The sequence below is a fragment of the Dendrobates tinctorius genome, unplaced genomic scaffold (assembly GCF_039654945.1).
Source record: "Dendrobates tinctorius isolate UK_male_01 unplaced genomic scaffold, ASM3965494v1 ptg000232l, whole genome shotgun sequence".
NCBI lineage: Eukaryota > Metazoa > Chordata > Amphibia > Anura > Dendrobatidae > Dendrobates > Dendrobates tinctorius.
In genome coordinates, this window is record NW_027361899.1 from 16,773,277 (window position 1) to 16,792,000 (window position 18,724).

General features: G+C 44.2%; 1 protein-coding gene across 1 annotated transcript in view; it reads right to left on the bottom strand.

The window, feature by feature from the left end:
* Positions 1–18,724, bottom strand: part of GALNT14 (polypeptide N-acetylgalactosaminyltransferase 14) — a 531,963-nt gene that overhangs the window by 512,470 nt on the left and 769 nt on the right. The window lies entirely within an intron of this gene.

Consider the following 18,724-nt stretch of genomic DNA (forward strand, 5'->3'; position numbering starts at 1 on the left):
ATGAAGTTCCCTGCCGCGCCCGAGTCCACATAGGCCACCTCCGAACCACGTCTCTGACCCACAACCAACTGAACCGAAAGGGTAAGGGGGTGAGAGGAGTGAGACACACCTAGATCGGCCTCTCTTACCTGCCCTAGGTGGAGGAGTTTCCCGGTCTCTCAGGACAGGAGCGTAGGAAGCGAGACGCGCTGCCGCAATACAGGCACAGACCCTCCATCAGTCTCTCCTTACGACGTTGTTCTGCCAACTTGACCCGATCCACCTGCATTGGCTCAGGCGCCGGACTGGAGGATGCCCAGGGGGACGTGGGCTGGACAATGTCAGGATACAGAGGAATCGCTTGTTGCACTGTTATTTTTGATGAACGGTCAAATTTCTCAATTTCTTTTAGTGCACATGAAAAATTCTGCTGAAATGTACTGGCTGTGTTCCTTGATGGGGATGACTCTTCTTCTATGCGGTAACGCTTTGCACGGTCCTTGTGATCCAAATATTTTTCGAAATTAAATTCTTCATCAGTTGATGATGAGGGTGAAGATGTGGCAGGACGACCAAATTCTTCTTGTTCCTCCTGACTGTTCTGCAACCCTTTCATCCTTACTGCTATTTCAAACAGAGCTTCTTTTCCTTTACTTAGCTGTTGATCATCTAGAAGAATCCGATGCATTGGGTCTACATAAACAGCTGCCAAAAGAATGTTATTTTGTAATAGTAGCTCCTCTCTCCGTTTCATTGATGTAGCAATGCCACTTGCAATTAACCCTCCTCTTTGGGACAGGCGAAACATCAGGTTCTTCCACTCCTTTAAGAAAATACCTGGAGTTAAGTCCTCTGCTTGTCATTTTTTAGTCACTGTAAATGGGTGCTCTAGCAATTTTTCCAGCTCAGTCACCTGATTCCACTGACTTTCATTTAGCGTCAGTTGAGGGTTAGCCATGTCTACAAGAAAGGTTTTCAGTTCAACCAAGCGCTGAATCATTAAGTAAGTACTGCCCCATCGTGTGGCTTGATCAATTGCCCCTTTTCCAGCACGTCTCTTCAAAATTGAGTCAACTTTAGGGGTTCTGGCAACAGTAGCCAATTTTCTCACCTTGCAGCAGCATGTCCTTCTTACAGACTGTCTCTTATAGCCAGCTGTAGCGTATGCACAACACAGTGCATGTGATGAATGAAAGAACATATTGACACAGTTTCAACAAGATCATCTAAACTATCATGTTGCTGTTCATCTGAAGCAACTTCAGTTTGCTCCTCAGTTACAATACTGTGGTTCCTCTATTTCAAACATTTCTGTGTCTGTGGACCCAGAATGTTCTTCTAGCTGCTGGTCACCATCATTACGCTCATTCATTAGCTTAATAGTACTTATCATATTTGAAGCATTGTCAGTTACGACAGAAAGAACTTGCTCTTTTTTAAGTTCATAGTCTTGCAGAACCTTTTCCACCAAGACCTGGAGAAACTCACTGGTGTGATGAGCTTTGGTGTCTTTTACTGCCAATGTCTTGGTAACTATTTCATTTTTGTCACAAACAAATCGGACATTGATGGCAAAATAGTTCACTCTGTGACGTGTGCAGGCATCCATTTTAAGAAACAGAAAGCGTCCCTTGAGAGTTTTTTTAAGTTCTTCCTTTTGTTTAAAAGCTTCTTCGATTACTAATTTTCTAATACTCTCTCTCTCTCCAGAGAAACACCAAGCTTGCGGGCCATTTCCCCATTCAGACACATAAAAGCTGGTCGTGAAAATAATGAAATAGACACACTATCCTTTACAACAAGCTCTATGATCTGTTTTTTAAATGTATCTACTGTCATTGTCACAGTAACTTTGTTACTGACAAAATATCTTGCAACTGATGGCTGCAAAGTTCTCTGCTCCTTTGTTTGGCTGGAAGAGCTAGGCACTGGTTCATTGGTTTGGATGTAGTCTTTCTCATCCACTGCTTTCAGTACTTCTGGATGAAAGTGCTGTAAATGTCTCTTTAGATTAGAAGCTCTGGTAGGAGCATTTTTATCTTTGCCTGAATATGCACTCATCTTGGCTTCACAGCATTTGTTTTCGTCTGGATCATTTGTCATACACTGACAGACATAATGTTTTCTATCTTGAGTGATGGTAAAATGTTCAAATACAGCTGATTTAATGTGATGCTTCTTTGACAGTCTCAGGTTTTTAATTATGCATTCACAATCCAAATGACAATTGTTTTTCCTAAAAACAATTGTACAAAATTATTGCCAGGTCGTACAACTGATATAGTGGTCAGTAATACTGTTATTATTCCTCATGTACTCACAGTTAACTGATGCAAAGTTTGTTGAAAGGATAATACTTCTTACAGTCTTCCTCTTCTGAGTAGCAGGCAGCTGTGAGATGCTTGGAAGACGCACACCTAGTATGATCTAGTCTAGAGGAGGAGCTTTACTACTAAGAATTTGCAACACATTTTCAATTTCAGTTTCATACATTGTAAGTAGGGGGGTTGGGGCAGCATGAGGTTAACCAAGTATAAGATTAGATAAGGGCAGTGGAGAACAGTGACACACAAGAAGTAAGAAATGTCTCTATCTCCAGCAGAACTGCTTATCACTGTTGTTCATAGTTTGATAGAACATATATATTTGAGTAACATTTATAAAATTCATATGAAAGTTCAATTATGAAATATTAATACATTTTTTTTTTAAAGCTGGAGTCGGAGTCGGTACATTTCTACCGACTCAGACTCCGACTCCAACCAAAACTAACTCCGACTCCACAGCCCTGTTTATATTCTTCTACATAGGAGCAGTATTATAGTAGCTATATTCTTGTACAAAGGAGCAGTATTATAGTAGTTATATTCTTGTACATAGGGGCAGTATTATGGTAGTTATATTCTTGTACATAGGAGCAGTATTATAGTAGTTATATTCTTGTACATAGGAGCAGTATTATAGTAGTTATATTCTTGTACAAAGGAGCAGTATTATAGTAGTCATATTCTTGTACATAGGAGCAGTATTATAGTAGTTATATTCTTGTACATAGGAGGCAGTATTATAGTAGTTATATTCTTGTACATGGGGGCAGTATTATTAGTTATATTCTTGTACATAGGGGCAGTATTATAGTAGTTATATTCTTGTACATAGGGGCAGTATTATAGTAGTTATATTCTTGTACATAGGGGCAGTATTATAGCAGTTATATTTCTGCATAAAGGGGCAGTATTATAGCAGTTATAATCTTGTATATAGGGGCAGTATTATAGTAGTTATATTCTTGTACATAAGGAGCACTATTATAGTAGTTATATTCTTGTATATTGCGGCAGTATTATAGTAGTTATATTCTTGTATATAGGGGCAGTACTATAGTAGTTATATTCTTGTATATAGGGGCAGAATTATAGCAGTTATATTCCTGTACATAGGGAGCACTATTATAGTAGCTATATTCTTGTATATAGGAGGCAGTATTATAGTAGTTATATTCTTATACATAGGGGCAGTATTAAAGTACTTATATTGTTGTACATAGGGGGCAGTATTATAGTAGTTGTATGCTACTGCTGCTATGTTATATTATAGTAGTAATATTCTTGTACATAGGGTTATATTTACAGTTTTGTGTATATTATTAAAAACAAATGAGACATGAGCAAAAAGTGAACAAGTCGGTAGGACAGTGTTCACACCACCCCAAGACTGAAACACAAAAAAACACAGTATAACAAACGTGCAAAAATACTCTGTTGTAAAAAACAAAAAAAAAAATATATATCATTAAACAGCAAGTGCTAGTAAAAAAAGATGATAACAAAAACAGGGTATTTAGTTGATACGATTTTTGCAAAAATGTATAGTAAGCCACTCCACCAACGTCACGGTATACCCATCTCGGAGCATTCCTATCTAATATATTTGAAACCTGATCATGTGAACAGTACCTATATGAGCAGGATTCCGAAAGGCACTGCCCGATGTGGACACGCTGTGCAAGGCGGCTTTTTATGTGCATGTCTCACAAGAGACTGTGGGTTTCTTTGCGTATACTATGTAGATAGTCCTTTGATCTGGAGATTCTACACAGTCTTGATTTTAATCGATAGTGTGTAATGCTTCTTTTTTCCTTAGGGGGCACTGAAGAGGAATTAATCTCCCCGAGTGACATCTGATCAGTGGGGTCTTTGTTATCTGCTTATTGTATGGAGACTTTTCCATAAATCAGAGACTGAAGTCAGTGTAACTGTGCACATTACAAGTCTACGACTGTCTTCTTTTTTCCGCACAACCTGTCCTTTAGTCATCACAAAGTGATGCTCTCAGCTTTTTCTCGTACTTCAGGTGTCAGAAATCGCATGAAGAAGACGACAAGCCGGGAAAGGCTGAGCGGAGTCCCTGTGTTCTCCAGTACATGTTTGGATAGCACTTGACAACATAATAGTGTTCTCCGGAGCGGAGGGTCCCCGGATGGCTCATTCTTCACTTATACGTGAACTTTGTATTTACCAAATCTATTTAAAAATAGCGAGACGAGCAATAGAAGCCGCCGCCATCACGGGAAGCTAAAAATACGCAGCTTCAAAGCCGATCTGAGACATCTTCCTTCCACCGCTGAAGGTTTGTAGAAATGTTTTACTGGGAAATGTCTCTTCTTTATCCTAAAGAGTCACAATACGGGACAAACTGTATCCTAAACACATGGGACGCGTAAAGGGTTTATCTCACATGGACAAGTAACCACATATCTACCGGGACCCCCCACAAATCGGGCTCTGGAATTCCCTATAAGAACAGAGAGATTGTGCGCATGCGCAAACCCCAACTGTCCCATAGACCGTGAATGGAGCATACGCGGCCACGGGTCTCTTCCATTTCAGAACCACGTGGTCAGGATCTGAGGGGTCTGATTATTAGGCAGCAAGTGTGAATAAGTGATAACTTGCCTAATTGGTACAACCCTTTTAAAAAAGCACAAATTGAAAACTGGTTGGAATTTTTCTAACTTATTGTGTTGCTCCGTATTGCCATCTCGTAATGTATCATCATGGTCAGGTCTGGAGTGACCTTATTGGTTTGTAATGTCTATTCAAAAAAAAAAATGATCCCAATGATCAATCAATCAGGAGCGGGAATAATTAAACTTGCTGAGTCGTCCTGAGATTAGAAGTTTTTATCCTGGTGCCCAACTTTTTTGAGTTGTTTTCTATGGCGGTCTATGAAGTTTCCTATCGACTTGCATGTCGTGGTCCTTCTGGTTCAAAAGTCTATGCTGAAAAAAAAAACCTACTATATATCAGACAATCAGGACAGGACTCATTTTTCAAGCCAGAAAGCCAATGAAATTGGAGATTTGCTTTCGTGCCTAAACTTTTTGGGTCGCTCGCCACTATTACGAGTCGTGGTCTACACGAAACATGGAGACCGATGAGACTAAAAATTGATACCGGTGACTAATTTTGGGGGTGTTCTCTATTGCTGTTTATTGATTTTCCTATTGCCAGGCCATTACCAAGGGGAAAATGACCGCAAACATCGATCATTCAGGACTGCATCGATTGTATAAGTCAGGAAGCCAATGTGGCTCGAAAGTGAAATGGTGCCCAACTTTTTGGACTGTTCTCTGGAGGATACTAGCAGGTCTTTCAGTACCTAAAGAGGATCTGTCACCAGGTCAAACACAGACAGTTTGTGTGCTTTTATTATATTCCCGCTGATCCCCCCCGAGTACTCCATTTTTTGTTTTTTGAATATCCGCCATACGGTTCCAGATATATGAGCATTTTTAATTGGCGTAAATTCTTACTGTCCTTATTAAGGGGGTGTGGCTCACAGGGTAATGTAAGAGAGCAACCTTAAGACACGCCCCAGAGGATCTTGTGAGTCACGCCCCTTAGTAAAGACCGTAAAAATTAGCACTGGAAAAAAAAAAAAGACCATATCTCTGGAACCGTATGGCAGATTTTAAAAAATCAAAAATTGGAATACTCGAGGGATCAGTGGGAATAAAATAACCATTTGATCTAGTGAGAGATCCTCTTTAAACGCATCTCTATAGCGTTAATACCTTAAAGGTAATACCACTGGCCAATCATGACATCTAGAATTTAACAATATCACTTACACAAATAGACATATATGAAGACAGAGGTAAGAGAACATCACTCAGAGGATACGGAAATCACACTCAGGAACACAACCTTGTAATATCAATGAAATGCAGGACACTTAAAGTGAACCTGCTGGCTGCCTCATGCTACTCATCCGCCCCCGCGGTCTGATTGAGGAAGACAACGAGTTGCAATGGCTGTCATCATACTACTGCTAATATGCCCTGCCTAAGGTGTGTGTAATAGAAAGTCGGTCAGTGTTTTGCTGATAGATCTAACACACTGCAATACAGAAGTAGTGCGGGGCATTATATGAGCCATCCGGCTGACTGAAGTTCAAGTTTACTAGTGAGACAAAAAAAATGTAAAAAAAAAAATGTTTAAAAATATAAAGAAAAAAACAAATTATTAAATTCTTCAAAAACTTTTTTTTGTTTCAATAATTTTTATTAAAAGGGAAATTTTGGGATAAAATCTCATATACCAAAAAAATTTGACACAGAAACTACAATTTGTTCAGGCAAACGGAAGCCCTCACTTAAGTCTGAATACAGAAAAATTAAAATGTTACGGGTCTTTGAAACCAGTTAATAAAAAAAATTCCCCTTCCCAAAAAATGTAATAAGAAGCGATCAAATCTTCATCTATACACAAAAAATTAAGGGGAAAACTACCGTAACCAATATGTACCAATCGGGACTGGACTAACGTAACTAAAAATGCCTGAATGGGACTAGAAATTTGCCACCAACGCCTAATTTTTGGGTCCAATTAATTATTGCGTTTTTTAAGCCTATTCTATTTCTTTTGGTCTTTGGTATTCGCAGATGTTTTTGCACCAAATTCTTCAAAAGTTTATGATTTTTGCGCAAACTCAAAAATGCTCTTTATTATTGTTATTTTTTTTTTTCTGACTAAAAAAAAAAAAAAAATAAAAAAAAAGGGAAATGCATAAAAAAAAGACTTTTTAATTAGAAGTAAAACAAGAGGCAAATGAAAAACAGCAAAAACTTGACAAAAAAAAAGAGGAGCAAATGAGTGGGGGCCGTTTGTGTGGTCTATATGAGCTCCAGGTCATTAAATAAGTCGGACTTGTTACTGAAGAGACCTCACAAGTTCTACCAAGCACTCATTAGTCCCAGTCCTGCAGCCCTGGAGGAGAGGAAGAGTCCCAGAAAAGTAAGTGCACTGTCACTGAGCATTATGCCACGATCAATACTTCTATAAATCACACAAAACGTTGGACGGTTGATAAATATCTGGTGCGTTGTGTTTTTGATTCATGCTCCTATATCAAAACTTTTGTTTTTCCAGCTGAATTTCATAAACATGAATTTATTATTTTTTTTATTCGCTATTGATTTTATTTCACCAGAGAGATGCAATTATGCTGCGAGTGGCAGAACATTACGTAACGCGTGATAAGACGTCTGCGGAATAGCAGATAAAGTGCCGCGCGGATGTGATTTTCCAGGTGGGAACAACATGAAAGAGACAAGAGATCACATGGAGAAGTGATGCTTTCGTTTCGCTCCTTTTTCATTCTCGGTTCTGTAAGTGCAGAATATAATAATTTCCAAACCTAAAAGCAAAACTATCCCCTGAAATGAGTCTCTCTTCTTATTTTATTTTTATTTTTGGCTATTCGGAATATTTCCTTTGCATAAAAGCAGCTATAAATGGGAAACTGAAAATGAATTAGTTAGCAATACTTCCACTTATTTTATAAATATACAGTAAAACAAGACAAAGTAATAAATTCCGTCTCTGTATCGTTTTGGAAATTTCTTAGAGAAAAAATAAATAGAAAAAAAAAATGATTTACATAATGGAGACCAGAAAAATTAGACTCCGGTGCTAAACTGAACCTAACTGGTGCTCATCTGAAAAAGCAGATCTAGGACTGGCAAGTCTATGGTGCCATAACGAAGACATTCTTACAGAACTGGTGACAGATTAATAAAGTCCTATAACAGAAATGATTATCAGTATTTAAAGAGTGTTTGTCACAAGATTAAAAGTCACCAGTTTTTGCTGTCGTTTTATTCCTGCCACTTCCCTGAGCATATCGCTTTTTGTTTTTTTCAAATCCGCCATATAGTTCCAAAAATATGGGCCTTTTTTATTTATGGATAGTTTTATGGCGCTTCCTAAAAAGGGCGTGGCTTGCAGAGAACAAAAAGGATACGCCCCAGAGGAACCTGTGAGCCACGCCTCCTTGCTAAGGACCATAAGAATCAGAACTAAACTTTCAACCTTGGCTGATATTCGGGATGCAGGCCTCTAATATGATGAGAGGTTGGAAAAGTTGGGCTTCTTTAGCTTAGAAAAAAAATACACATCAGAGTGGATCTCATTTATATACTGTATGTGGTCAGTATAGAGGACGGCACAGGACTCATTCCTTCCAAAGACCATACTGAGGACTAGGGGGCAGTCATTACAGGGGGAAGAAAGGCGATTCCGGTAGCTACATAGGAAAGGATTCTTTACAGTTAGAGCAGTAAGACTGTGGAATTCCGACCACAAGAGGTAGCAATGGCCGACACTATGACAACTTTTATACAAGGGCTGAATGATTTCCTCACTACACAACACTGTGGATTATACATAATTTAGTGACAAAAAAAGTATAATTGGTGGAGAAAGGTTGAGCTTGATGGACAGAGGTCCTTTTTCAACCTGTGTAACTGTGTAAATAGAAAGGCTCCTATCTCTGGAACCGTACAGTGGATTTGAAAAAACAAAAAGTGATATACTCATGGGAGCAACAGGTATTAAATAATAGCAAAAACTGGACACTTGACTTTTGTGACAAATCCCCTTTAAATACCACTAAATAATATTACCATTTTTGTAAGTACAGTTGTGGCCAAAAGTATTGACACCCCTGCAATTCTGTCAGATAATACTCAGTTTCTTTCAGAAAATGATTGCAAACACAAATTCTTTGGTATTATTATCTTCATTTAATTTGTCTCAAATGAAAAAACACAAAAAGAATTGTCCTAAAGCCAAACTGGATATAATTCCACATCAAACATAAAAAAGAGGGTGGACAAAAGTATTGTCACTGTTCGAAAAATCATGTGATGCTTCTCTAATTTGTGTAACTAACAGCACCTGTAACTTACCTGTGGCACCTAACAGGTGTTGGCAATAACTAAATCACACTTGCAGTCAGTTGACATGGATTAAAGTTGACTCAACCTCTGTCCTGTGTCCTTGTGTGTACCACATTGAGCATGGAGAAAAGAAAGAAGACCAAAGAACTGTCTGAGGACTTGAGAAACCAAATTGTGAGGAAGCATGAGCAATCTCAAGGCTACAAGTCCATCTCCAAAGACCTGAATGTTCCTGTGTCTACCGTGCACAGTGTCATCAAGCAGTTTAAACCCCATGGCACTGTGGCTAACCTCCCTAGATGTGGACGGAAAAGAAAAATTGACAAGAGATTTCAATGCAAGATTGTGCGGATGTCGGATAAAGAACCTCGACTAACATCCAAACAAGTTCAAGCTGCCCTGCAGTTCTCTGGTCAGATGAGACAAAAGTAGAGCTTTTTGGGCAAAGACATCAACAGAGTTTAGGCTGGTTTCACATTTGCATTTTTTTTCGCGGTAATTTAGCGCTAAATAGCGCATGCGTTTTTTTTTCCTATACTTTGCATGGGATGCGCTTATGTGCGCATACACATGCGTTTGTACGCGTTTTACCGCGCATGCGTTTTTTTGCGGTATGCGCTCGGGCGCACAAAATGCAACTTGTTGCATTTTTTGTGCGTCCGATTTGCCTCAAAAAAACGCATGCGCGCAATGCGTTTTTTTACAGCAAGACACCCATTATAAGTCTATGGTGAGCATATGTGCGCATTGGCATGCTTATGTATGCGTTTTTTTGCACATGCGTTTTTTTTTTTACCATTAGTTTAGACAATGGAATTTAGGGGTTTGGGTAAAGTTAGGGTTAGTTAAGGGGGTTTAGGGTTAGGGTCAGGGTCAGGGTTAGGGTTAAGGTTAAGTATGGTTTGGTTAAGGGTTAGGGTCAGGGTTAGGGTTAGGGTCAGGGTTAGGGTTAGGGTCAGGGTCAGGGTTAGGGTCAGGGTTAGGGTCAGGGTTAGGGTTAAGTATGGTTTGGTTAAGGGTTAGGGTCAGGGTTAGGGTTAGGGTCAGGGTTAGGGTCAAGTATGGTTTGGTTAAGGGTTAGGGTCAGGGTTAGGGTTAGGGTCAGGGTTAGGGTCAAGTATGGTTTGGTTAAGGGTTAGGGTCAGGGTTAGGGTTAGGGTCAGGGTTAGGGTCAAGTATGGTTTGGTTAAGGGTTAGGGTCAGGGTTAGGGTTAGGGTCAGGGTTAGGGTTAGGGTTAGGGTTAGGGTTAAGTATGGTTTGGTTAAGGGTTAGGGTTAGGGTTAGGGTCAGGGTCAGGGTTAGGGTCAAGTATGGTTTGGTTAAGGGTTAGGGTCAGGGTTAGGGTCAGGGTTAGGGTTAGGTATGGTTTGGTTAAGGGTTAGGGTCAGGGTTAGGGTTAAGTATGGTTTGGTTAAGGGTTAGGGTCAGGGTTAGGGTTAAGTATGGTTTGGTTAAGGGTTAGGGTCAGGGTTAGGGTCAGGGTTAGGGTTAAGTATGGTTTGGTTAAGGGTTAGGGTCAGGGTTAGGGTTAGTAAAGTCATGGTTTGGGTTAGTGTGAGGGGCCACCTAATGTTGGAAAAAAACGCAAACGCGGTAAAAACGCACTAAAAACGCATACAAACGCTGCGTTTTTTTCATGCATGCTCATAAAAATGCTTGAAAAAAACGCAGCAGTTGTATGCTTTTGTATGCGTTTTTCAATGCGTTTTTTTTGCGGGAAAAACGCGCTGCAAAAAAAAGCAAGTGTGAAACAGGCCTTACAGGAGAAAAAAAGAGACATTCAAAGAAAAAAACACGGTCCCTACAGTCAAACATGGCGGAGGTTCCCTGATGTTTTGGGGTTGCTTTGCTGCCTCTGGCACTGGACTGCTTGACCGTGTACATGGCATTATGAAGTCTGAAGACTACCAACAAATTTTGCAGCATAATGTAGGGCCTAGTGTGAGAAAGCTGGGTCTCCCTCAGAGGTCATGGGTCTTCCAGCAGGACAATGACCCAAAACACTTCAAAAAGCACTAGAAAATGGTTTGAGAGAAAGCACTGGAAACTTTTAAGGTGGCCAGCAATGAGTCCAGACCTGAATCCCATAGAACACCTGTGGAGAGATCTAAAAATGGCAGTTTGGAGAAGGCACCCTTCTAATATCAGGGACCTGGAGCAGTTTGCCAAAGAAGAATGGTCTAAAATTCCAGCAGAGCATTGTAAGAAACTCATTGATGGTTACCGGAAGCGGTTGGTCGCAGTTATTTTGGCTAAAGGTTGTGCAACCAAGTATTAGGCTGAGGGTGCCAATACTTTTGTCTGGCCCATTTTGGAGTTTTGTGTGAAATGATCAATGTTTTGCTTTTTGCTTCATTCTCTTTTGTGTTTTTTCATTTAAGACAAATTAAATGAAGATAATAATACCAAAGAATTTGTGTTTGCAGTCATTTTCAGGAAGAAACTGAGTATTATCTGACAGAATTGCAGGGGTGTCAATACTTTTGGCCACAACTGTATCTCCTTATTACACTCGGCGCCAGAGATGGCCACTCCTAGGATCTATTTTTTTTGGATGAGCACCAGATACATTCAGTTTGGCACCAGAATCTAATTTTTTCTGGTATCCATTATGTTAATCATTTTTTGTTCTAAACAAAAAAAAAGAGTCTCATAAATTTTCAAAGCAACGCAGACACGGAATAAACTAATAAAGTCGAATTAACTATTTGTGTGTGTTTTATTGTATATTTATAAAATAAATGGAAACGCTACTAAATAATTCATTTCCGTTTTTCCATTTATAGCTGCTTTTATGCAATGCAATTATTGATGAAAAATAGACGGGAAAAAAAAGAGAAAAATCATTTTGGAGGAATAGTCTTTCATTTAGCTGAATGAGGTCTGATGATTGCCAGAACTGAATGATGAGGCAAACTCCAAAGCTCACGATAACTGAACACAAAGCTTAGTGAAGACTCAGATACACACCTGCCTTAAAAGGTTTAGGGCGATGATGTGACAGAAGGTTCCCCGGGCTATCTAAAAAAAAACACAGCACAAGGCGATGGAAACAGTGGAAGGGGTCAAAGCCCGGCCCTGGAGCCGAGACAGGAGAGTAACACCTTGGATATCTAAGGTCGAGTCCAGATTAAAGATCATATCTGGAACCAAGACTAATGATGAAATCTTAGATATTGAGTCAAGCTTCATGAAGAAACCTGCTACATCTGGTGCCGAGTCTATTTTGAAGACCATATTTAAAGCCAAGCCCAACTATGAAATCCTTAGACATTGAATGATGAAACCAATATAGCTGGTGCCAAATGAAAGCCTTGAATATTTGGTGTCAAGTCTAAGTTGAAGATCATATATGGTACCAAGCCTAATGACGAAATCCTTAGATATTGAGTCGAGCTTAGTGATGAAACCCATTATAACTCGTCACAAGCCTAACAATGAAATCCTTAGATATTGAGTCGAGCTTAGTGATGAAACCCATTATAACTCGTCACAAGCCTAACAATGAAATCCTTAGATATTGAATGTAGAGTCTAATAATTAAACCTAATATAGCTGGTACCATGTCTACAAATGAAAGCCTTGCATATTTAGTGTCAAGTCCAAATTGAAGATCATATCTGGTACCAAGTCCAAAGAAGAAATCCTTAGATATTGAGTCAACATTAATGATGAAATCACGAGATATTGAGTAGAGCTTAATGATGAAACCCACCATGTCTGGTGCCAAGTCTAATTTGAAGACCAAATCTGACACCAAGCAGAAGGGTTAATAATCTTTATTTTTTATATAGCGCTAACATATTCCGCAGCGCTTTCCAGTTTGCACACATTATCATCACTGTCCCCGATGGGGCTCACAATCTAAATTCCCTATCAGTCTGTCTTTAGAATGTGGGAGGAAACCGGAGTACCCGGAGGAAACTCACGCAAACACGGGGAGAACATACAAACTCCTTGCAGATGTTGTCCTTGGTGGGATTCGAACCCAGGACCCCAGCGCAGCGCTAACCACTGAGCCACCGTGCTGCCCATAAGGGTTATGGCAGCAAGGTGATACCTAAAGCCCGGCTCATAATTAGAACCAAATCTGGTCCAAACTCAAAATGAGGACCTCACTGTCCAACACTTGTGATGATGTAACAGGCGCCAAGTTTTCATTAAATATCCATATGGACATTACGAGAGATTTACACAGGTGCCGAGGACCAGATAGATATCTGGAGAAGAGATGATTCATAGATTGGTGCCAGGATTGATGATCTCATGGATTAATGATCTGCTGATGCGGACCTCAGGTGAGTCAGGTGGGCTGCCATCTCTCACAGGATACATTGTAACTGGATGAGCTTTACACCATTGTTACTGGAGGACGCTCACTGGTCGGAGATTGGGCATCACTCATCATCTTGGCAGCACTTCCCTCTCGTCCTCTTAACGTTGAGTAACTGCCCACGCTCGCTAATCACTGACGATGCCAAATCAGAGGGAGGGAGCCGGCAGATAATGAGAGTTACCCTTCTGCTATCAGACAACGGCCCCCACTGCCGCCTTCCCCCCGATCACATCCCGCGCTCTGATCGCGGGCAACCTGCAAAACACTTTCACTGGGCGAGCGCGATCGTCTGGTGTTGGCTTAATAAACCTCCTAATTATATCGCAGAGCTGGGGAAGAGGCGGCTTCGGCTTCCATGAGCAATTTCAGGGGACCCGGCCAAATGTACATTATTCATCAATCCTGAACCTGCATCCAAGATCTGTCGCTGTTAACTCCCGTGTAGCCCTGAGCCGAGAGCACGAATGGGTGCTGAGGCATATAAAGCGGGGGTCCACGACCCAAAAAAAACGGGATTACTGTCAGCTCGGGTCACTGCCACCATGACGGCACCACGGCAGCAGAAAAGTAACGGATCCAACTGAAAGTGACACTTTCTCAAGGTTTTAAAAGGCAGAATGCATAAGAAAAAGTATAAATTCACAATTTCCCTAAAACCGGAAAGCACAACTCGAATACAATATCATCCAAACAAATGTTCATTCCATGAAGAACAGGAAAAATTTGAGCTTTTAATGCTTAAAATATCAATTAAATTAAACATTTAAAATACTAATCAGAGCATAGTACTACAAGAACACAGGGTACAAATCCATATAGTAAAAAAGCGCAAGATTAACAATAAATGTTATAATCATTTTCATACAGTATTTATATATGAAATACAAAATGCAAAAATGCTGAAACAGCAGAAATTTTTTTGTCACCAATATTAGGGCGCCCCATCATTAGACTCTGGGCAGGACAAACGCATTTCACCAGGTGACATTCTGATGGCGGAGACATAACATGTGCAGGGATCGATCAGAGGGAGAAAATAGGATATGAAATGCACCAACTGATCCCTATGTACTGTGAGGAGAGAAGATCAACAAACCCATCATGCACTGTAAATCATGGGATCCTCGCAGGAGGACGCGGACCGCGGGGATCCCGCAGGAGGACGCGGACCGCGGGGATCCCGCAGGAGGACGCGGCTCATTGTGTAACACAGACAAGAGCAGAGCAGAATTTATACATATATGCTAAATCAGAACACACAGCTGACACCCCCCGACCATTATACACAATCTCCTCATTGTCTACCAGGCAGCAACATTTGTGACCAACCACACAAAAGCCCATTATCACTTGGGTGCAGGAGAATGACGCCGACACTCGGGGTGCAGGAGAATGACACCCGGGGAGCAGGAGAATGACCCCCCCCCCAACACTCGGGGAGCAGGAGAATGACCCCGACACTCGGGGTGCAGGAGAATGACACCCGGGGAGCAGGAGAATGACCCCGACACTCGGGGTGCAGGAGAATGACACCCGGGGAGCAGGAGAATGACCCCCCCCCCCGACACTCGGGGTACAGGAGAAAGACCCCCCCCGACACTCGGGGTACAGGAGAACGACCCCCCCGACACTCGGGGAGCAGGAGAATGACCCCGACACTCGGGGTGCAGGAGAATGACACCCGGGGAGCAGGAGAATGACCCCGACACTCGGGGTGCAGGAGAATGACACCCAGGGAGCAGGAGAATGACCCCCCCCGACACTCGGGGTACAGGAGAAAGACCCCCCCGACACTCGGGGTACAGGAGAACAACCCCCCCCGACACTCGGGGAGCAGGAGAATGACACCCGGGGAGCAGGAGAATGACACCCGGGGAGCAGGAGAATGACACCCGGGGAGCAGGAGAATGACCCCCCCCCGACACTCGGGGTACAGGAGAAAGACCCCCCCCGACACTCGGGGTACAGGAGAAAGACCCCCCCCCCCCGACACTCGGGGTACAGGAGAATGACCCCCCCCGACACTCGGGGTACAGGAGAATGACCCCCCCCCCCGACACTCGGGGTACAGGAGAATGACACCCGGGGAGCAGGAGAATGACACCCGGGGAGCAGGAGAATGACCCCCCCCCCCCCCCGACACTCGGGGTACAGGAGAAAGACCCCCCCCAACACTCGGGGTACAGGAGAATGACCCCCCCCCCCGACACTCGGGGTACAGGAGAATGACGCTGACACTCGGGGTACAGGACGATGACGCTGACACTCGGGGTACAGGACGCTGACACTCGGGGTACAGGACGCTGACACTCGGGGTACAGGACGCTGACACTCGGGGTACAGGACGCTGACACTCGGGGTACAGGACGCTGACACTCGGGGTACAGGACGCTGACACTCGGGGTACAGGACGCTGACACTCGGGGTACAGGACGATGACGCTGACACTCGGGGTACAGGACGATGACGCTGACACTCGGGGTACAGGACGATGACGCTGACACTCGGGGTACAGGACGATGACGCTGACACTCGGGGTACAGGACGATGACGCTGACACTCGGGGTACAGGACGATGACGCTGACACTCGGGGTACAGGACGATGACGCTGACACTCGGGGTACAGGACGATGACGCTGACACTCGGGGTACAGGACGATGACGCTGACACTCGGGGTACAGGACGATGACGCTGACACTCGGGGTACAGGACGATGACGCTGACACTCGGGGTACAGGACGATGACGCTGACACTCGGGGTACAGGACGATGACGCTGACACTCGGGGTACAGGACGATGACGCTGACACTCGGGGTACAGGACGATGACGCTGACACTCGGGGTACAGGACGATGACGCTGACACTCGGGGTACAGGACGATGACGCTGACACTCGGGGTACAGGACGATGACGCTGACACTCGGGGTACAGGACGATGACGCTGACACTCGGGGTACAGGACGATGACGCTGACACTCGGGGTACAGGACGATGACGCTGACACTCGGGGTACAGGACGATGACGCTGACACTCGGGGTACAGGACGATGACGCTGACACTCGGGGTACAGGACGATGACGCTGACACTCGGGGTACAGGACGATGACGCTGACACTCGGGGTACAGGACGATGACGCTGACACTCGGGGTACAGGACGATGACGCTGACACTCGGGGTACAGGACGATGACGCTGACACTCGGGGTACAGGACGATGACGCTGACACTCGGGGTACAGGACGATGACGCTGACACTCGGGGTACAGGACGATGACGCTGACACTCGGGGTACAGGACGATGACGCTGACACTCGGGGTACAGGACGATGACGCTGACACTCGGGGTACAGGATGATGACGCTGACACTCGGGGTACAGGATGATGACGCTGACACTCGGGATACAGGATGATGACGCTGACACTCGGGATACAGGATGATGACGCTGACACTCGGGATACAGGATGATGACGCTGACACTCGGGGTACAGGATGATGACACTGACACTCGGGGTACAGGATGATGACGCTGACACTCGGGGTACAGGATAATGACGCTGACACTCGGGGTACAGGACAATGACACTAACACTCGGGGTACAGGACAATGACACTAACACTCGGGGTACAGGACGATGACGCTGACACTCGGGGTACAGGATGATGACGCTGACACTCGGGGTACAGGATGATGACGCTGACACTCGGGGGTACAGGATGATGACACTGACACTCGGGGTACAGGACGATGACACTGACACTCGGGGTACAGGACGATGACACTGACACTCGGGGTACAGGATAATGACACTGACACTCGGGGTACAGGATAATGACACTGACACTCGGGGTACAGGATAATGACACTGACACTCGGGGTACAGGATAATGACACTGACACTCGGGGTACAGGATAATGACACTGACACTCGGGGTACAGGATGATGACACTGACACTCGGGGTACAGGATAATGACACTGACACTCGGGGTACAGGATAATGACACTGACACTCGGGGTACAGGATAATGACACTGACACTCGTGGTACAGGAGGACGACGCTGACACTCGGGGTACAGGAGGACGACGCTGACACCCGGGGTACAGGAGGACGACGCTGACACTCGGGGTACAGGATGATGACGCTGACACTCGGGGTACAGGATGATGACACTGACACTCGGGGTACAGGATGATGACACTGACACTCGGGGTACAGGAAAATAACACTGACACTGGGGGTACAGGATAATGACACTGACACTCGGGGTACAGGAGGACGACGCTGACACTCGGGGTACAGGAGGACGACGCTGACACTTGGGGTACAGGATGACGACGCTGACACTCGGGGTACAGGATGACGACGCTGACACTCGGGGTACAGGATGATGACGCTAACACTCGGGGTACAGGATAATGACGCTGACACTCGGGGTACAGGATAATGACGCTGACACTCGGGGTACAGGATGATGACGCTGACACTCGGGGTACAGGATGATGACGCTGACACTCGGGGTACAGGATGATGACGCTGACACTCGGGGTACAGGATGATGACACTGACACTCGGGGTACAGGATGATGACACTGACACTCGGGGTACAGGATGATGACGCTGACACTCGGGGTACAGGATGATGACACTGACACTCGGGGTACAGGATGACGCTGACACTCGGGGTACAGGATGATGACACTGACACTCGGGGTACAGGATGATGACACTGACACTCGGGGTACAGGAGGATGACGCTGACACTCGGGGTACAGGAGGATGACGCTGACACTCGGGGTACAGGAGGATGACGCTGACACTCGGGGTACAGGAGGATGACGCTGACACTCGGGGTACAGGATGATGACGCTAACACTCGGGGTACAGGATAATGACGCTGACACTCGGGGTACAGGATAATGACGCTGACACTCGGGGTACAGGATGATGACGCTGACACTCGGGGTACAGGATGACGCTGACACTCGGGGTACAGGATGATGACACTGACACTCGGGGTACAGGATGATGACACTGACACTCGGGGTACAGGATGATGACGCTGACACTCGGGGTACAGGATGATGACACTGACACTCGGGGTACAGGATGATGACGCTGACACTCGGGGTACAGGATGATGACACTGACACTCGGG